Source organism: Canis lupus (genome assembly GCF_048164855.1).
Source record: "Canis lupus baileyi chromosome 15 unlocalized genomic scaffold, mCanLup2.hap1 SUPER_15_unloc_1, whole genome shotgun sequence".
In the NCBI taxonomy this organism is placed as follows: domain Eukaryota; kingdom Metazoa; phylum Chordata; class Mammalia; order Carnivora; family Canidae; genus Canis; species Canis lupus.
The window spans coordinates 342,460-363,794 of NW_027326420.1; the positions used below are offsets into that span (position 1 = coordinate 342,460).

General features: G+C 60.3%; 1 protein-coding gene across 1 annotated transcript in view; it reads left to right on the forward strand.

The window, feature by feature from the left end:
* The window catches only part of LOC140629483 (transcription intermediary factor 1-alpha-like), a 116,153-nt gene that overhangs the window by 82,284 nt on the left and 12,534 nt on the right, over window positions 1-21,335 (forward strand). Inside the window, exon 7 of the mRNA XM_072818988.1 lies at window positions 974-1,050. The gene's annotated coding sequence lies outside the window, so the exon portion shown is untranslated. The remainder of the gene's footprint in view (window positions 1-973; window positions 1,051-21,335) is intronic.

A 21,335-nucleotide genomic window follows, 5' to 3' on the forward strand; every position in this document is an offset into this window, starting at 1 on the left:
CCCCTGTTCCATTGATCCATGTGTCCGTTTTTGTGCCAGTACCACACCGTCCTGATGGTCACAGCTTTGTGGCACACCCTGAAATCGGGCATTGTGCTGCCCCCCACCCCCCGCCCCGCAGTGGGTTTCTTGGCTACTATTCCCGTGGCTGTTTGGGGTCTTTTCTGATTCCACACAAGTCTTCAGATGATTTGTTCCAGCTCTCTGAAGAGAGTCTGTGGTATTTCTGACAGATTTTGCCCTAGTTGTGTAAATTGCCCTTGGCCACGTTGACATTTTCCCCGATATTAATTCTTCCAACCCAGGAGCATGGAACCTTTTTCCATCTCTTTGTGTCTTCCTCAGTGTCTTTCAGACGTGTGCTGCAGTGTTTCGGGTAGAGATCCTTTACCCCTTTGGTTAGGTTTCTTTCTAGGTAGCTCACACTTTTTTTTGGGGTGCTGCGGTTGTATAAATGGGATTGACCCCTTCCTCGATGTCCCTTTCCTCGGACTCATTGTTCACGTACAGAAAGGCCACTGGTTTCTGGGCCCTGAGTTTGTATCCCGCCACACTGCCGAACTTGCTGTAGGAGTTCCAGCAATCTTGGGGTGGAGTCTTTTGGGTTTTCTCGGTACGGTATCATGTCATCGGCGAAGAGGGAGAGTTTGGCTTTTCCTTTGTGGGTTTGAATGCCTTTTATTTCTTCTCGTTGCCTGATTGCTGAGGCCGTGACGTCTCATACTATGTTGAGAATAGCAGCGGTGAGAGTGGACATCCCCGTCTCGTGCCTGGTCTTCGGGGAAAGGCTCCCGGTGTTTCCCCATTGGGAATGATAATTTGGCAGGGGCTTGTCGAAGATGGCTTTGAAGATGCTGAGGGACTTTCCCTCTATCTCTATACTCTGAAGCGTTTGGATCGGGAATGGATTTTGTCAAATGCTTTCTGTGTGTGTCTTGAGAGGATCATCTGGTTCTTGTTTTTTCTCTTGCAGATCTGATCAGTCACACGGAGTGCTTGCCGAGTGTTGAACCCGCCTTGCGTCCCGGGGATAAATGCCACCTGGTCACGGTGAGTAACTTCTCAATGTACCGTTGGATACTGTTGGCTCGTATCTCGTTGAGGACGTTTGCATCCGTGTTCATCGGGACATCGCAGTATAATTCTCCTTTTGGGTGGGGTGGAGTCTTTGTCTGCTTTTGGACATAAGGTGAGGCTGGCCTCCAAGAACGAGTTTGGAAGCATTCCATCTCTTGTCTATCTTTCGGAAGCGCTTGAGTAGAAATAGGTACGGTCTCTTCTTTATTGGCCTGTTCGGGTTTCCTGTGTCTTCCTGTTCCGGTTTTGGTATTTTGTGGTTTTCCGGAAATGCGTCCGCGTGGCTTAGCTTGGCCACTGGGGATGCTCAGGTTCCTCGTAGGTCACCAAACCCGCCTTAGTACTCGCTCTCCTGGGGAGCAGCCCCACGGGGACTAGAGGCCACCTGAGAGGCGGGCCTCGCCTCCGGCCCTGCCCAAGCCCCTCCGGCCCTGCCCAAGCCTTGAGACTCGCTATTTATAGTGACACGGGACCCGGGGACCCAGCGCCGGGGATTAAGTGGATCAGAGTGGAACCCGTACACAATCTCATCCTCGTCCCCATTCAGCCAGGGGACCCCGCTCTGTTCAGGGGCCACACCAGCACTGCCTCCGGCGTGCGAGGCTCTCGTGCTCACTGACTGCCTGTCCCCTCCAGTGGCACGCTTTGCGCCTGTGTCCCTGTCTTTCCCCCGCTGGGCTGTGGCTCCTGGTGGGCAGGGTGGGACTTGGTCACCGCTGTGTCTTCAGGACGCAGCACTGTGGGTCTCCTAGGTTGCCCCTGGTGGCCCTGGCTTCGGGGCCTCGGACTGGAGCCCCTGATTGAAGCATATGGGTCCCCGCCTGTCACGCGCGCGGCCCAGGGGTCGCTGAGGGCTGAGGCCGGCCAGCGTTGGTGTGGACACGCGTGCCTCTGGGCTCATCGGGTCATCACGGGACCCAACCAGGAAGGCCAGAGCCCTGTGTCCCGAACGGTAGGGGTCGGGGAGAGGGAGCAAAGGCCCCGTTTCCCCAGACTCTTCTCCTTAGCGATCTGTCACTGAGGTCTCCCTCGGGCGTCTTCCAGAAGGCTCTGCCTCCCGCCGTCCCCAGGAGCCCTGGAGAGGACCGTCGGTCCCCGCTCACCGTCTCTACCAGCCTCGGCCTCGTTCCTGAACTCTGACAGTTTCCAGTTTGCTTCCCCGGCCTGGCCTGGGGACAGAGCAGGCTTTCAGGGGTGGCCCCCAGCCCAGTCGATTCCCGGGAGGACCACGCACTGTCCTTTCTGAGAGGACCGTGGCCACAGGTTCTACGTCAACCAACGGATGCTGGAGCTGCGTCCGAGCTGCCTCCGTGCCCTACCTGTGCTCTGGGATGATGCTCAGGGCAAGACCGACTCCCCTGACCGCCCCTGCCCCGTACCTCCCGGTATCCGGGGCACAGCGCCTGAGGACCGCTGCCCCTTGAAGCCACACTCGGGTCCAAGGCACACGTGGCAATAGTGGCGCCAGCTGTCACGTCCTTTGTCTTCCCCGGGATCACCAGGAATAAGTGAAAAACCACCCGGGCCCTGGGAGCCTGGCACGGGCGGAGCCACTGCATGCAGGGGACACGCATCCCCTCATGTCCACTGCCAGGCCGGGGGTCCCGTCCTCCTTGGGAAAGTGCCTGCCCGGGATGTGGCATCTTTCGGGTTTAGTAGAAAGCAGCTGCGGTCTAGAGGAGCCGGAGGGGACACACTTTGGCCTCTTGAAGGAGGGGAGGTCACATCTGGGAGCAGGGATCACACGAGTGGACGTGGGTGCTGTGCCTGGCTCAGACCAGAGCGACATCCTTGGGGCCGTGTCTGCTTGCCACTGCCCCCAACTGCTGTGGGAGCTGCCCAGCCGCCTGCCCAGAGGCGATTGTTCTTGGGTGATGCCCGTCTCCTGTCCCCTCTCCCAGGTCCCCAGGGCCAGGGCTCATCTCCCAGGGGGACAGACACTCCGTGCTGTGTCCCTGCAGATTCAGCCCTTAACGTCCTCATCCCGTTTCCCGACTCAGACGGCGTGGCGGGCCGGTGTGGAGGGGTGCTGGAGCTCCTGGCTGTGGGTACTTCCCCCGTGCCTCGGTTTCTTCTGGGGTGGCTCCGGGGCTTTGTAGGAGCGCGTGCTGCTTCTTGTGCCCTAGGTGTGGGGCCAGCGCTCGGCCAGGTGAGAGCCGCGTCTTGTTACTGCTCGGGGCCTGTGACCCGCCAGCTTTCTCTGACTCAGTGCCCCCGTGTCTGGGCTTGGTCGAGTGATACAAGAGATGCCCCGTTGGCTGGTGGTGGCCAGACTGTGTAGACTGTGTCCTCCGGCTGTGCTGTCGCCGCTCTCCCCCTCCTGCAGTGCGGCCTGGGTGCCCCGCGGTGGCAGCCACGAGGAGGCCTGTGTCCGTGGCCTCAGGGCTGAGGTGGTCCACTTGCCTGCCAGGCAGGGAGCTCGGGTCGGGGCAAGAGGGACAGGCCCCATGTTGCCTGGCTCCAGGTGCCTCGGTTCACACCACGGGGCTGGACAGGCAGGCAGGAAGGACCCGCTTAGTAGGGCTCGCACGTGCGGCCCCCCTTGTGGCCCGTGTACACGCATGCACACATGCACTGACGCCTCCCACAGATGCACCTGCAGACACATCCACGCCCTCACGCTTCACGCGCACGTCCTCACACTTGTCCACCTTCACACCCCCCCACATACACACACAGGCACGTGCTGCGCACCCCACACATCGTTCCCGTGTTGACGTCGCCGCGTTGTTACCTGAAGGATATGGGACCCGGGCCCTCCAGCTTCGTGACCCTGAGAGGCCTCAGAGACGGCCCAGAAAGTGAACCAGCCTGGGCTTCGTCTGGGGGCGGGGGGCGGGGTTGCAGAACATGGGTCAGCGACAAGGGCCGGGACCCCTGCCCAGCCTGGTACCGTGCCCCTGAAGCTCCCACCCTCTGCTCCCCGATGTGTGGGCCGAGGGGGCGGCAGGCTGTCCCTCGCTCCCGCCTCAGGACCCTCCCTGGATCCTCCTGTGTTCCTGGCCCCTGGAGCCTGTGCTCTGGGACTGCGGGTGGCGGGACCTGCTGTGATCTGAGCTGCTGGTGTCCGGGCTGCCTCCTGCCCTCAGGCCCGGAGGAAGGCTCCCTGCTGATCAGAGAAGGGCTTGTTGCTCCCCGGTGCTGTCCTTATGAGGCCGCTGCGTGCACACGTGCGTGTGTTGGTAGCATTCGGAGCCCTGAGGCCCACCAGGACCTGCAGGTGTGGATGTCTGGGTCTGAGGCTGCTCACTGTCTTTCAGCACCCAGGATCCACTTTGCTCTGGGCTTGTTGCAGTGTCTGTGGCCCGAGAGCTTGGGTGGAGGGACCGCAGTATGGCTGTCCTGGGTCTAGGTCTGCAGTTAGGGGCACTTCCCTTGGTGGGGAGCAGGGCTGGACGGGGAGCCTGACCAGGTTGGAGCGGCCCACGGTGACGGTGACTGTGTGGGCAGTGTGGCTGCTCAGGCCCAGCGTCCTGATCGAGCTGCTCAGGGATCCTCAGGGAGGAGATCCCAGAGAAGGAGACAAGGGGACAGAGTGCCCTTGGAGGGACCCAGGGACGGGGGGGGACAGGGCGTCCATGGAGGGACCTGGGGGTGGAGGGGGGATGGGGCGCCCATGGAGGGAACCGGGGGCGGGGGAGACGGGGTGCCCATGGAGGGATCTGGGGGTGGAGGGGACAGGGCGCCCATGGAGGGACCCGGGGGTGGAGGGGGGACGGGATGCCCATGGAGGGAACCGGGGGCGGGGGAGACGGGGCACCCATGGAGGGACCCGGGGGCTGGGGGGACAGGGCGCCCATGGAGGGATTTAGGTTTGGAGGGGGGTTGGGGTACCCATGGAGGGACCCAGGAGTGGAGGAGGGACGGGGCACCCATGGAGGGACCTGGGGGTGGAGGGGCGATGGCGTGCCCATGGAGGGACCCGGGAGTGGAGGGGGGATGGGGCACCCATGGAAGGACCTGGGGGTGGAGGGGGCTGGGGTGCCCATGGAGAGACCCAGGGGTGGAAGGGTGATGGGGCACCCATGGAGGGACCCTGGGGCAGAGGGGGGATGGGGCGCCCATGGAAGGACCTGTGGGGTGGGAGGACAGGACGTCTGTGAGAGGATCCCCTGCACACAGGAACAGGGTGTCCATCCAGGCGGGGGATCTGAGGACAGGGGCCGTTCGCCCGGGGCGTGGCGGGGTCACAGGAAGGGTCGGGAGCCCTCCTCCTCCTGGCGTCGTGCGGCAGAGCAGGTGTGCGTGGGCGTGCGCTCCTGGGCGTGCAGTGGCACTGGTGGTGCTTTTGCGGGGCCAAGCGGGCGTCTCCTCAGGTGACGCGGACCCCGGCCTCCAGGAGCGAGGCCACCTCCGAGGCACGGACCAGCCTCTTGGTTGGCACCGTGTGCCCCAGTGTGCGGACGTGAGGCCCGACGCCCGGGAGAGGAGAGCGTGGCCGGCAGCCAGGCCTGCGTCCTGCCCCGGCCCTCTGGCGCCCATGGCCTCGGGGGGCCGCCCCCCAGCAGTCTCCCTAGGGCCCTGTGTCCGGGTGACCATGGGCTCTTCGGGGGCTGCCTCGCACATCTGCACCGCACGCTTGCTCGAGGGGGCTCCGGGAACCGTGCGTCCGGGCCGTGCACGTCAGAAGGTCCGGATCCTTACTTGGAAGCAGGTGTTGCTGACCTCCGGGGCGTCCCTCTGGCTGACTGCGCCGCGGGGGGCTGCGGGGACTCGCTGCCTGGGGGCGCTGCCGGCAGGGGCTGGAGAGCGCCTCTGTGGCTGCCTTCGCTGGCACGGCCCGAAGGTACGCGGAGGCCTGGAGACGTCCCAGGGCTGCGGTCGGCGGCTGCGATTCCACGGCCCGGCGGGGACACGCGTGGAGGCCCGGGAGCTGCAGCGGGGCAGGGAGGCCCTCACGCCAGGAGCCGCCCCGGCAGAGCCACCAGGGTGCACAGGAAACGGCGCGGTGGCTCGCCGGGCCCCTGGGCACGGGCTGCTCACGGTGGTGGCCACGGCCGGGGTCCTCAGCATCACGTGTGGGAAACCCGACAGCAGAAGCTCACAGGCCCCCGCCCCACCCTGTCCTGAATCTGTAGTTAAGAAACCCTTTATTGTTTTGCTTTTGCTACGGAAACTCGCCAGAGCGCGGCCAGCAGGGCGCTTTCTTGGGGCCAGAGGCGGCCCCGATACCTGTCCCTGTCCTCTCAGCTTTTCCTCCTTCAGGGGATGCTCGTCCCAGAACGCTTTTCTTAATTCCACCACAGAGAGGGTGGCAAGCGGTCGCGTTAGGAAACACGTCCGTGAGCAACGTGGGAAAGGCAGCACCCCGCGGGGAGCACCCCGCACCCGCAGGCAGGACTGGGTGGGTCCCAGTGCGGGCGCCGTCAGGGGTCCCCGACCAGAAACACGGGACTTGGCGAGGCCCGGGCGGGGCGTTGATTTGGCGCAGGGGGTGCGCCCGGTGAGGTGGGGGTTCTCGTGTGTGGGCAGGGCTCCCCCTCTTCGGCGGTGGCCGAGCTGCCGATGCCCTGTGCTGGGCGGCACGGGGGCGGCTGGATGGCACCCGGGCGTTCTGCACAGAGGTTTGAGTGCTGAACAGGGGGATCTTGGGGTGCTTCGGGCTTGGGGTCAGGAGGCTGCCCAGTGGTCAGGGGGACACCCTTGAGGCTGAGGCCGCTGTGGGAGGCGCCGTCCCGAGGGAGAGCGGCACGCTGCAGGCCTGGCGGGGGCACGAGCACGTGTGTGCGCCCCCGGGGCCCCGATGGGGAGATGGGACAGGGGAGAGGTCAGCCTGGAGACGTGGGCCGGCCCCGGCCTCCGAGGGACGGGGATGCCCTCCTGGAGTCCACGGACGTGGGGCGCGGTGACCAGACGGTGAGGGGGAGTGATCACGGGGCGGGGGCTGCGGCCGGCAAAGCTTTGAGGTGCTCCTCAGTTGGGGTTATTTTCTGTGTTCCATTTCCCCTTCCGAGGGGCCCCTCTGAGAATGCACGCGGCCATCTGGGAGCTTCCTTCCCGGGTCCCCGCCCCACTGTAAAGCCCGAGTGCGGCCCCCGGGGAGGCTGGGCTGGTCATGTGCGTGGCCCCTGTCGTCCGTGGCGGCACCCGGGGCCCCTTCTGAAGCAGCCTGGGGCTCCCCGGGCTGGGCTCTTCCCCTCGGACATGGCCCTTCAATCCGGATGGCGTCTCGCTCACCTGTCCTGAGAGCCCACCTGGTGACCTCGGCCCTTGCCGCCTCTCCCCGTGTGCGAACAGCCCGTCCCCGTCCCCGTGGGCACAGGGGCCGGGCCTCTTGGGAAGGGGCCCAGCGCGGGACCTCGGCCAGTGACGCCTCCCCCTCTCCCACCCCTGACCCTGCAGCCTGTGGTCACCTTCATCTCTGGGAAGCTCACAGCAGCTGCAGCCCACCCCCTCCTGGTGGGTGCCGGCCCCAGCTCCCTCCACCCACGCTGAGCTTCTCCAGACCTCGTGCCCAGCCCACGGCCAGGGCCTCTGCTGCCGTGTAGACCCCTCACTAAAGCTCAGGAGCCTGGACCCCCGGCTTACATTCGCGTAGTCCCGCGCCCTCTGCACTTCCTGATGCCCCAGAACCTGCCGCTGGGTCCTTATCCCCAGTCCCCTTGTCCTGAGAGCACCTGCTCCCACTTCTGGGCAGTGCCTCCTCCACCGCCGGGTACCCCTCACCTTCGGGCCTGGCCCCCCTCCTCCCAGCCTCCACTCTTGTCCTGGACGGAGGACGAGGGGAGGGTGAGGCCAAGGCCAGCCCCCCGCTGGCAATGAGCCTGGCCACCCTGGAGCCGTGGGACCCCAAGGCCCGCCCGGTGCCTGGATCCGGAGGTGGCTGTGCGGGGCCTGGGGCGGGCGCTCGGGCTGTGTGCCAGCCTCTGTACAGCCGCATCCTGCCGCTAGGTGTGGGCGGTGGGGTGGCAGGCTGTGCCTCAGGCTCTGCGCAATCTGGACGCGGTGGCGCCTGGCCCCCTGCATTCCCGGGTCGCCGTGTCCCCAGTGGGTCTGCAGACACTCCCGCCGCTCCGGGCTGGCAGGGTGCTGGCTCTGCTGCCCCTGCCCGGCCTCCTGGGGGCGGCCCGCCCTCCTGCCGCTCCTCGAACCCTGGCTCCTGGCTTTGAAAGCGTGTTCTGTGGTTGAGTTCTCCGTCTCAAAACTTGTCAGTGGCTGTGAGGTTCAAGGTGATGCCTGTGGTCGGCACGGCCGGCGTCACTCTGTGCGTGGTGCAGCCCGTGGCTTCTGGAGTAGGTGTGCGTCAGACGGGGCATGACCCCGGGGGCAGGGAGCCCGTGCTGCAGCAGCAAGGGGAAGGCGCCCGGCCCCTGTCCGGGAGCCCCAGGGCAGCGTGAGGACCTGGGGCCCGCTGTGGGGCGGGGATTGGCTGCTCACCTGGGGGCAGAGGGCCGTGCGCCTGCCCAGCCACACATCCTTGTCTCCAGGTGACCCCCCACCCACCCCCGCCCCATGCCTGTCCCAGTGGCATCTGCCCAGGTCCATGGGGCAGGGGTCTGCTTCGACCCATTCCCGCGCCTCGCAGCCATGCAGGAGGCGCCCTGGGCGGCTTTCCCCGCCGCTCTGGCCTTGCGTGTGGCCCTTGCACCTCCAGCCTGCGTGCCCCGCTGATGAGCCAAGCGCTCAGTGGAGCTGCCGGGAGCAGGAATGGGGCTTCCTGGAAGCCGAGGCAGCGCAAGAGCACGCTTCTGGTCCTCTGCGGTCAGGTGCGAGGGCAGGAGACGCGGCAGCGCTGTGGCTGCTTTTCCTGCAGCAGGCAGGTGCCCCGGCTCACGGCTTTCAGTCTGGTCCTTCACAGTGGCGCTGCCTCCCCGGCCAGGGGCGGCTTCCCCCTGATCCACGTCCGTTACCCCTTCACACAGGCCCGGGACGCTTCGCACAGGTGTCGGTGTGGTGCCCACGCGGGGCGGGCGGTGAGCTCTGCGCTGCTCCCACTCTGCGTAATTCAGCTTCGCCTCGGACAGATCATCCCCTGACTGTGGCCTCAGCTTCTATCTGACGGAGGGGTCTTCTCTGTAGCGGATGTGCGTGGCTGCGCCGTGTGGACTGGGGTGGGCCCCGTGTGCCTCCGAGCCAGAGATCTCGCATGCGTCGTCCCCTCCAGAAGTGCTTTGACGTCGATGTTCAGTTGTCACCCTTGTCCTTTGAGGTTCCCGGGACTCCTGGAGCCACCTGGCCCGTCTGAGGCGAGGAGGCCCTGCCAGCCCATCCTGGAGTGGACTCAGATTCAAAGCCTTGCTCCTGTTGTGCTTGAGTGGATGGACGGATGCAAGGATGGATGGCGGATAGATAGGTGCACGGGTGGATGGGTGGGTGCGGATGGATGGGTCGGTGGGTTGATGGTTGGGTGCATGGGGATGGATGGGTGGGAGGGCATAGATGGATGATATGGATAGGTGAGTGGGTAGATGATGTATGTATGCGTGGATGGATGGATTGGATGGGGAAGTGGATGGATGGGCGAGTGGATGCATGGGTGGGTGGATGGATGGGTGAGTGGGGGATGGGTGAGTGGGTGGATGGGTGGGTGGGCGAGTAGGTAAGACCCTGGCTGGATGAGTCCATGGCTGGGTGAGTGGGTGGATGGATGCAGGGATGTTTTGAATGGGGGGTGTATGTCTACAGATTTGATTCCGGCTGGTGACACCCTGATTATGGAAGGAGATGGTGTTTGTGGTGGAGCAGTTCCTTGGTTTTTTCACTCACTGAGAAGTGAGTGGCAGGGAGACGGGGACGGCGGGGTGTTACCCACGTCAGCACCCTGCAGGTGAGGGTGGTGGTCCCATTTGCATGGGGTCCCTTGGCAGTGGGCAGAGCTGGATTTGAACCCGGGCCTCTGACTTCGCGGCCAGTGATCGTCCAGAGGATTCACTGGAAGCAGGGCCCAGCGGGAGAGCACAGTGAGGGGTCTGGGCCCAGACCACACAGGCCCAAGTCTGCTCACGCACCAGCTGTGAGAGCCCGCCCACGCTCCTCAGCCCAACCTCCGTCTCACGTTTGTAAGGGAGGCCAGGCGGGGTTGCCGGGAGCCCGGGTTGGGTGTGGGCTGAGCACAGGGACCATATTTTCTCCCACCTGTGACCCAGGGGATCAGGAGTGTCAGGAAGAGCACTGGGGATAGTTCCACGCCGACCCTGCCCGACCCCCGCCAGTGAGGAAGGGCCATGGGGTGCTGGTGCTTTCAGGAGCCAGGAGAGGCCTCGGGCCGCCGGCAGACCCTGACGAGCAGGCACAGGCCTAGAGCTCTTCTGGGATTGTCCTTGCGGCCCACGTAGGCAGGGTTGGGGTGCGGGTGGACTCAGAGGCTCCTTGGCTTTGCAGTCCTGCGGGAGACAGTGCCTGGGAGGGATGCGGGCCTGTCCCCTCCCCCAGTGCCGTTCCCGGGGCTCAGAGACCTTGTCCGCATATGCACGTGTGTGCAGGCCGTGTCCCCATACCCCCGTGGTGCCCCCCGGCCTTCCCCCAGGCTCAGCATGCTCCAGAAGCTCGTCACTTCAGACGTCAGGCTGCCTCCAGGCCTTGCGTCTGTATGTCCTGTGGGTCATGGGACAGCTGGGGTCCCTGCCCCCCCACCCACCTGACCGCAGATGTGAGGACTGGGAAACGTCTCGTGGGGTCTCATCCGGGACAGCAAGGAGCAGGCGGTGGCGCACATCTACCCCTTGCCACCCACGTGCCCTTCCTTATTCATTCAGCAAACACCAGGGTGCCCGTTTTGGGAGTGGCTCATCCCAGGCTCAGGGGTCTGTTGGGGGGAGCAGCGGGAGGGGTCGGGGGTCCTTCGGGGGTCTGTCCCGAGCGGGGCGGGAGGGGTGCAGCGGGCTGGGGCGGGGCCAGGCTGGAGGTGTGGCTCCTTGGCCCGGGTCTGGGGTCCCAGGTGGAGTGCAGAGGCACGGGGGACGCGGGTGGGGTGGTGCTGTCGGTGGAGAGGCCCCAGACATGGGCACGGGCCCAAGGGGCGGGGTGCTGGGTGCTGGGACCTGACCTGGGCAGAGCCTGGGCCGCCGCGAGGGTGGGTGGGCTGGGGGAGCCAAGGAGGCGGGGGCCTTTCCCGGGGTGTTGCCTGCGGACGGCGCAGAGCAGGCTGGGACAGCAGGGGCCCGGAGAAGCGTGTTGTCCTCAGACGAGAGGAAGAACCGCAGGTCGGTGTGTCAGCTGCCGAGGGGGATGCGGGGGGCTCTCACCTGCAGGGGCACGGGGCCAGCGGGGGACACGGTGTGGGGAGCACAGCTGGGGGCATGGGGCCGGGTGGGGGGTGCAGACAGCGGAGTGTGGGCCCGGGGTGCAGGGCCGGGAGCACCCAGCGGGGAGCACGGAGCTCGGGGTGGAGATGCTCAGGGGCCTCAGGAAGAGGAGACAGGGCAACGGCAGTGGGGACTCCGTAGACTTGGAAGGGGAGGACCTGCCACCTTCTGTGGCCCCAGCGTCAGTCTCCCCGTTGGTCAGATGGTGTGCCCAGGTGACACTGTAGGGCTGGGAGGGGGCAGGGCGAGCTGCAGAGCTCGCCCCGCAGGTTTGTTGCCCTGCAGGGGCTGAGCTGCTCCAAGGCCGGCACGGAGGGCGGGGGTTTCACCTGTGGGGGGGAGGTTGGGTGGGATCCAGCTGGAATCCACTCCCTTGGAGCCGGGGTGGTGGGGGGGTGGTGAGGCAGGTCCTGACCGGCCCTGGCGCAGGTGTGGTGGGCCCTGACCCGCCGGCCAGAGGCTAAAGCTCCGCGGACCCGAGGGTGTCCCCATGACAGTGGTCGTCACGGTAACCCTGGCCAGCAGCTCGGCTGTGAACCTGGGGGGCCCCCTGCCCGGCCCCTGCCACAGCCTGCTGGGGCCGCGGGACCACCCACCCCCACCCAGACGGCGAGCCGGACCGTTGCGCACTGCCCGGAGTCCCCGGGCTCATCCCCGTCAGGGGTGCCGGGTGGGCTGGGAGCCCCAGGCGAGGCTTCCCCGCAGCGTCGGTGCTGAGCCTTGTTTCTGTGGGGTGGCGGGTGGGATTGCTCCGTACGTGAGAGCCCACTCTATGGCAGACGCAGGGCGTGGGGTACGGGCTGTCCTTCTAAAACATGCATACGCGTGTGTTTATTTATAGGTACTATAACGATACCTAGTGTTTACGGTGAAGGTAGGTTGTGGTTTAGAAGCAGATGACGTACGTGTGCTTAGATTGTGTGTGCGTATCTGGATGGACTTGTCTGTGGGAGATCCACGTCTGCGTGTATACGTACGTGCACATGCGTGGTATGCGTGTGTGTGGGCCACATGTGCGGAAACGTGTGCATGTGTGTCTGTACACACGTGTATGTGTCTATGTGGAGCATGTGTGCAAGTGTCCATGCCTGTGTGTGTCTACGCGTGTGGATTTGCATTCGTGTGGACTCTGTGCATGCCAGTGTCTGTACGTGAGTGTGTGCATGTGCGTACATGTATGTGGGGATACGTGAACATATGCACGCAAACGTCGGGTGTGTGCATATATGCGTGGATGTGTGCGTAACTGCACATGTGTGGATGCGTGTGGATGCGTGTGTGGATGTGAGCGTAAGTGTGCGCATGTGTGGAAGGCTTGTTCAACACTCGTAAAGCAGTCAACAAGAGAAAAAACCAGAACCAGATGATCCTCTCAATAGATGCAGAGAAAGCATTTGACAAAATACAGCATCCATTCCTGATCAAAACTCTTGAGACTGTAGTGATAGACGGAACATTCCACATCATCTTCAAACCCATCTACGAAAAGCCCATAGCAAATATCATTCCCGATGGGGAAACACTGGGAGCCTCTCCCCGAAGATCAGGAACACGACAGGGACGTACACTCCCACCACGGCTACTCAACATACTACAAGTCCTAGCTTCAGCAATCAGGCAGCGAAAAGAAATAAAAGGCATTCAAATTGGCAAAGAAGAGGTCAAACTCTCCCTCTTCGCAGATGACCTGATACTGTACCTAGAAAACCAAAAGACTCCACCCCAAGATTGCTAGAACTCATACGGGAAATTCGGCGGCGTGGCAGGATACCAAATCAATGCCCAGAAATCAGTGGCATTTCTATACGCTAACAATGAGACTGAAGAAAGAGAAATGAAGGAGTCGGTCCCATTGACAACTGCACCCAAAAGCGTGAGATACCTAGGAATACATCTAAGCAGAGCGGTAAAGGATCCCTACCCGAAAAACTACAGAACACGTCTGAAAGAAACTGAGGAAGACACAGAGAGATGGAAAACTATTCTGTGCTCCTGGATTGGAAGAATTCATGTATTGGGAAAACGACCACGTGACCCAGGGCAATTTACACATGGAAGGCAATCCCTATCGAAATACCATGGACTTTCCTCAGAGAGTTGGAACAAATCATCTGAAGATTAGTGTGGAATCAGAAAAGACCCCAAGTAGCAGGGGAATATGAAAAAAGAAAACCAGAGCCGGAGCATCACAATGTTGGATGTCAAGTTGTGCCACAAAGCTGTGCTCATCAAGACAGTGTGGTACTGGCACAAAAACAGACACACAGATCAACAGAACAGAACAGAGAATCCAGAAGTGGACCCTCAACTCTATGGTCAACTAATATTCGAGAAAGCAAGAAACACCATCCACTGGAACAAAGACAGTCTCTTAACTAAAGGCTGCTGGGCACGTTGGACAGCCACACGCAGAGGAATGAAACTGGACCATTCTCTCACACCACCGCACACAAAGAGAAACTCAAAATGGATGAAAGATCTAAATGTGAGACAAGAAGCCATCAAACTCCTAGAGGAGAACACAGGCAACACCCTTCTTGAACTTGGCCACAGCAACTTCTTACAAGATACATCCATGAAGGCCAGAGAAACAAAAGCAAAAATGAATCACTGGGACTTCATCAAGATGAGGAGTTTCCGCACAGCAAAAGAAACGCTCAACAAAACTAAAAGACAACCCACAGAATGGGAGAACATATTTGTAAATGACCCGTCAGATAAAGGGCCAGTGTCCAAGATCTCTAGAGAACTCATTCAACTCTACAGCAAAGAAACCAACAATCCAATCATGAAATGGGCAAAAGACATGAACAGAAATGCCACAGAGGAAGACACAGACGTGGCCACCAAGCACATGAGACAATGCTCCGCATCACTGGCCATCAGGGAAACAAAACGCAAAACCACAATGAGATACCACCTCACACCAGTGAGAATCGTGAACGTTAAGAAGACAGGAAACAACAAATGTTGGAGACGATGTGGAGAAAGGGGGACCCTCCTGCACTGTTGGTGGGAATGTGAACTGGGGCAGCCACTCTGGAAAACTGTGTGGAGCGTCCTCAAAGAGTTCAAAATAGAGCTGCGGGGAGAGCCAGCAATCCCACTGCTGGTGATTTACCCCAAAGATACGGATGCAGTGAAACGCCGGGACCCCTGCACCCCGATGATTATAGCGGCAATGTCCACAATAGCCACACTGTGGAAGGAGCCTCGGTGCCCATCGACAGACGAACGCATAAAGATGTGTTCTACCTATGTAATGGAGTATTCCTCAGCCAAGAGAAATGACAAATACCCCCTATTTGCTTCGACGTGGAGGGACCTAGAGGGTATTATGTTGAGTGAAATAAGTCAATGTGAAAAGGCCAAACATTATATGGTCTCATTCATTTGGGGAATATAAAAATTAGTGACAGGGAATAAAGGGAAAGGAGAGACAATGAGTGAAAATATCAGTGAGGGTGACAAAACATGAGAGACACGTGACTCTGGGAAAAGAACAAGGGGTAGTGGAAGGGGAAGTGGGTGGGGGTTGGGGTGACTGGGTGATTGGAACTGAGGGGGGCACTTGGTGGGATGAGTACTGGGTGTTATGCTACATGACGGCAAACCGAACTCCAATAAAAAAAATCGTTTTAAAAAGAAGAGTGAACCCGCGGCGCACGGCCCTGCGTCTCCACCCTGTCGGGAGCAGCGTGGGGCGAGCGAGATGCCGGCCACCCGCTCTCGTCCTGCTGCTGCTGCGTGGGCTCTGTTTCCTTTGCTCGTGCTGGGCCCGCGGAGCGGGTAATAGGCCGGCTGCTGCCGAGGGGGGCGCGGGGGGCCCTCGCCTTCATCTCTCTTGCACACCCATGCTTGCACTTTCACTTGGCGTGTGTGTGCGTGCATCTGCCGGCTGCTCAGGCCCGTCGGGGAGACCAGACTGGGCTCTTGGTCGGCGCTGCCGGATGTGGGGACACCTTCCCGAGTAGGCCACAGACGCAGCAGGAACTGTCCTCCCACATCGTCTGTGGGGCCTGGTCCTTTCGGGGAGCCCACCGGGTGCCCTCGGAGGACACAGCCGCGGTCTTTGCTCCTGCCTCTGCTCTGCCCGTGGGGCCTGAGCTACCCCAGGCCCGCAGGCCGCGTGCCCGCTGCTCTGTGGGGCTGTGAGCTGGCAGGTTTCCTGGGACCTTCCCTCCGGGGCTGTCCTGGGGGCTGCAGAGGACTCCTTTCTAGGCGATGGTTCCTCCAGAAACGGCCCCCTTCAAACGGCTTGAGTAGGCGGGAGCTGACTCGTCAGTCGTGTGGGGTAGGTTTGTGGATCCCGGTGGCCAGAAACGCGTGGGGATTCCTGAGTATGTCCGAAGCAGCCCCTGGGAAGCATCGGGTGGCTCTCGTGCTTTCGAAGGAGCTGCAGACACCAGATGGCTGGGAGGAGCGTCGCCAAGGGGGCGCAGAGCTCTGCCCCCATAGTTGGGCCGCAGCCTGTTGCTGGAGCTGCTGAGGCCCATCCTCAAGGTCCCCAGGATTTGCACACCTGTCCCATGTCCCAGGGTTCTTATGGCACGCACGTGCGTGAGAACTGGCCTCGATGGTGTCGTCGGGGTCTCTGGTGTGACGACGTGGGACGTGCACGGTACCCCAGCTACTCGGGAGACTGGAGAGCCATGGACTCCATGGTCTGTCGTCTTCTCTATCTGACGTCGTTTTCAGTGTTGCGTTTCGGCCCACCCCGCCTGCTGTGGCAGCGGCTCACCAGGGTCAGAGTGGCGGGCTGGGGCACGGGGCCATGCGGCCGATGGCGGGCCGTCCTCGTGGGTGTCCTCTGCCCATTGCTGCCGGCCTGGGCCCTGGAGCCGGTGCAGCCTGCGTGTTTTGTCTCTCCAGACCGGCCGCCGCAGATTGGCCACTGAGCTCCGTCAGCCGAGGTCCGCGGAGACCAGGGTGCCCGCCCGCGAAGCCCCCTCTCCAGTGTCGGTTTGCAATAAATCTGTATTTAAGCACTTCGGCGTCCGTGTGTGTCACTTGCTTCCGAGAATTCTCTGCGTGTGTGCGTTTCCGGAACTCCAGCCACGAGGTCCCTGGCTCACGGACAAAGCAGACGCCAAAGTAGGGAATTCCTCAGTGTCTTCTGAACTGTGTCTGCTCTAACCTGTGGTTTTCAGAAATCTGATGAGCTTTCAAGAAAAAAGGATTTTCGTTGCAGAGCTGACATGGGTCTCCAGCAGGTTCTGAAAAGCTGAAGTGAGCACAGGATCCCGAAGCTTCAGCCAGAGGACACCCCCCATGCCGGCACCCCGTGGAGCGAGTCTTGCCCTGCGGTGCTGGGCTCACCCATCTGCCTGCACCCTCCCGGGCACAGCACGTCGGCCACACTCCAGTCCCGGGGACCGTGCTTCTGGGCAGGCTCTGGCGACGCTTCTCGAGTCAATGGAGGATGCGTGGTGGCATTAGCGCACAAGTGCCCAGGACCAGAGATTATCTGCAGGGAGGAGAGGCCCCATCTTTCAACAGTTTGCCCCAAAACGTGTGGGAGGGAGAACAGTATCCATGTTCTACGTAGAAAGGAATGTCTGGGAGGCGGCAGTTGCGGTGTGGAGAGGAGTGAGCCCAGGACTGCCCACCTGAGGACAGACCCACAGCCACCCGGGTCTGCCCCACAGGCAGGCGGCGCTCCCGTGGGCCTCCCGCTGGCACCTGTCCCAGCCTTGGTGGGTGTGGGGGGGTAACACCGTCATTTCACGCGCTGCTCCCTGCTCAGCCGTCTGCTCAAGCCCCTGGTGCTCTCCCTGGGTGTGATTCTTTTTTTTTTTTTTTCTTGGAACATCGATGGGAAAAATGTTATATCTCTAATTTTTGCTAATATCTAACTGGGATTTAGCATTCCCATCAGTTAGGAAACATGTGTCAGTTCCTTTTTTTTTTCCTTTGTAATTGACTTTTTATTGGTGTTCAATTTGCCAACGTATAGAATAAGACCCAGTGCTCACCCCATCAAGTGCCCCCATCAGTGCCCGGCACCCCATCACCCCCACCCCCCCGCACACCTCCCCTTCCCCCCGCCTAGTTCCTTTCCTGGATGTGATTCTTGAGGGCTGGATGGCCTCCAGAGGTCGGCTTGCATGCAGCCTGACAGCTGCCCTGGCCTGCCCTCTGCCGCTGAGCTCGGACCTGGGTATGGCCTTGTGTGTTCCCCTTGCCCTGAGGGGACCAGGCCCATGGACACTGGAGCCCACGCTGGGAGGCACGTGGTGAGTGTCACCCCGCCAGGCCGGCAGGTACAGCAGCCTGGCGGGGCTGTCCCGGCTGGGTGGTCTCCTGTCTGGCTAGCATGGAGGACGAAACCAGGCCGGGCCTCCCACCTTCTCCGTCATGCTGCTTCCCACGCTGTTTAGCCAGAGCCGGATGCACTCGGGGACGTTTTGATGCAAACATGGTGTGAGGGCGACAGAGGAAGGCATGACCCTGAGGCTGGTGTTGGACCTCCCCGCCCCCCCCCCCCCCGCATGCTGCACCAGTGGGGCCTCCCTGCCTCTGCCATCCATGTGGCACAGGCTTGGTACCGGCAGACGCTCTGCAGGTCAGGGGGTAGGCCCCTGGCGTCTTTTGCCGACCGATCCCCAACAGCCCAGGTTCTTCTCTCCGAGGAGGGGTCCTGGTGTGGGTATAGCGGTGGGGCGGCTGGCGGTCTGGGGCAGGCTCTCCTGCAAGGTAGGTGGTTGGGAAACTGCCCAGGTGGGGGCCATCGCGTGGCCTGGGTGGGGTCTCCTGGCAGCCTGCAGCAGGGGCCTAGGAGCCCTCCACCATGTGCCTGGCCCGCAGAGGGTCTGGGTTGGCAGGTGCCACGGAGGGGCTGCCAACAGGAGCTCGTGCTCGAGCTTAAAGGCGTAGGAGCCCCGGGGGCCACCTGTCACCTGTCCAGTGGTCTGGGGGGCCCAGGACAGGAGACCCCAGGCCGGCGGGTCCCCAGTGAAGAGGAGCTCTGCTGCATAAGCAGCCACAGGGCTGTGTGAGAGGGGCCAGGCGGGGCCCCACACAGCTCTTGGGTCCTCTTTCACCCAGAGTGCTCCGGACCCCTGCCATTTCAACCCCCAGGCGGTTGGGCATCTGGCGAACATGTTGCGTGTAGGGTTTGGGGGCAGCCCGCTGTTGCATGTAGGGAGACGGCCTCTGGTGGGGAAGGTGCCAGGACTCGGCCCCGCCTCCTGCCTCCCCGCGCTCCCCACCTCAGCCTCCCACAGCAGCTGCTGTAAAGTCCCGGGAAACCTGCTGGCTCAGGGCTGCCCTGCGCCCCGGGCGCCCTGCTTCTCTGGCTGGGTGTGTCAGCCCTCTGGGTCACTCATATGTGGAATTTAAGAAACGAAACTGATGGGCATGGGGAAGAGAAGGAAAAATACAATGAGATAAAAACAGAGCGGGAGGCAAACTATAAGAGACTCTTAATCGTAGGAAACAGAGTGAGAGTCACTGGAGGGGAGGTGGGTGGTGGATGGGGTAGCTGGGGGATGGGCATTAAGGAGGGCATGTGAAGTGATGAGCACTACGTGTTATATGCAACCGATCAATCACTCCATTCTACCCCTGAATCTCATACTACACTATATGTTAACTAACTTGAATTTGAATACAATCTAAAAAAAAGAATGAAAAAAATCACACATTCTTGTGTACAGTGAACAAAGAACTCTGCATCCAATTTAAAAAGCAGTAATGGGGCACTCGCTATGTGCACCATCAGTTACCAAGAACTTGCTCACCACCATCTTTAAGGTATTAACACATCACAATTTCTAAGCTGTTTATTAAATCAGGGACTTCTCCTTCCTGAGAAGATACATACATACATACATACATGGTGCAAGCTGAAGCCTCCATCCCAACAACCAGAAAAGGCTGGTTACGCACAGACGTGCTCCTGGCGATAGTCAGGAAGCTGTCAGATGACCAGAGCTAGGTAAAGGATCCGTGCAGAGGACAGAGAGCCCTTCACTGGGGAGGCTGATGATGGGGCACCATTTTGTCCCCAGGCCACTTGCCGATTCCAGCTCAGGACATCAGCTCCACTGGGATAAGAGGACACCACCACCATACAGTGACACACTGGAAACTCAAGGAGGCCCAGATGCAAGGCTGACGTTCCCACAGGACCTGTGCTTTGGCAAGGTGGGAGGTGAAGGGGACGGGACCGAGCGAAGGTTACCGTGGCTTCACAGTACCTACGGGATGAGCCTCTGCTAGCGAGAACGGGTCTCCCACAAACACAGACCCACCCACCGGGGTGCTGCCAGACGACTGAGCTGCATGGGGCAGAAGACTAAGTATGACGCTCCAAATCCCTGAAAGGACTAGCGTAGTGCTTGTGAGGCCTTCCAGTGCTGAGGACAAAGAGCCTGCTTCTGACTAGTGGGTCTCAGTCAAAACACAGACTGTCCACAGGGGAAAAACAGGGACAAATTACAGGGGCACCGAAGGCCAGCTCGATGCACCAAAGAGAAGAAGGGACTATCGACCAACCAAATAAACCATCTGGCCCTCGATGTTCTTTCATTCACCGTGTTAGGCACACATCCAAAGAGTTACCAGAAACGTACACGGGAAGGAAAATGCAACCAATAATTCAGAATAAAAATAAGCAAAGACTGTGAAGTAAGTAAGATCATCTTGGTAAGAAAAACAGGTAACAAGATGGACAGAAGTGGATGCAACAGATGGAGAACTGAATGAGGAGAGTGTAATGCATATGAAGAAATCACATGGATATTCTAGGTTGATAAAATAAACTATCTTTCATCAAACATTCATTGATGGCTTAACAGAAAACTCGGATGGCATAGGAAAGGACAAGATTCGTGGGTTCTGAGACAGAGCACACAGGCAATACCAAAACTGGAGAGTAGGCAGAAGAAGCAATGAAAAGAACAGAAGACACACGGTCCACAGCAAAAGGCCCATGATACTTTACTTGAGGTCCCAGGAAAAGAGGGACAGAGACAGAAGCAACGTCCAGAGAGAGAACAGCCAAGGATCCCAAACTGCAGAAAGACACCAACTCCCACATTCAAGAGGCAGAATGAAAACACGTGTGCGCTTACATGTCCATCTGCCACCACCTTCCGACTCAGACCATGACCTCCACACACTCCGAGGGCACGTGAAGAATTTTGAAAGACAGCAGTTAGGTCCAGATGGTTTACAGCTGTCGATTCCTGATCCCTGGCTCAGCTAGTCCTTCCTGTCCCCGAAAGCTGACGAAAGCTCCTGAGGTAGCACCCGATGCCATTTCGCCCTCATCACATCCTACCCCACCGCCGCTTTTCTGTCACTTACCAGAACGAAGGCCTCCTCCTTGCTCCTCCTGTACTGTGCTCCAGAGTGAGTGGTAAAAGGCACTGGAACACCACAGAATCCCCTGTTAACCGCAAAGCCTTTCTAAAGTCAAGGCGTCACTGAGCCTGGGACAGAACATCCAGTCTTTCCTTCTTTGCGTTCATTTCCATAAAAAGAGGAGCATGACAGCAGACACACGCCACCTGGCCTAAATTCATCTGTCCTAAATTCAGGGACAGTGACGATGGGATGGTGAGAGTGGTGGCGGTTCCTGCTGAGAGATCCTGCCTCCTCAATCCCGAAGGATCATCAGGGAAGGGCGTCAAGCTGACTGGGAGCCACGCACAAAGAGAACAGGAAAGAAAGGCTGCAGACAGCGGAAACTCAACTCACCAAGGCAGAAAGCTCACGGCAAAGACCTATACTGTCTCTAAGCATGGAATTACCTCAGGTTTGGCTTAAAAAAAAAAAAAAGAAAAGAAGAAAAGAATCCCGGGAAATAATTCACACACACTATCTACAAAGTCACAGTGCTGAGTCAGGAGCCAGAGCCCGCCCACTCACACATGCCTCGGTCTGTCTCAGTTACGTATTTTCTGTGACATTTATATTAGTACTATTTATGATAACAATTCTTTCTGACCGATTTTCACACTTAGAATAGTAGCCAAAGACACTAAAACTTTAGAAACCTTACGTCCA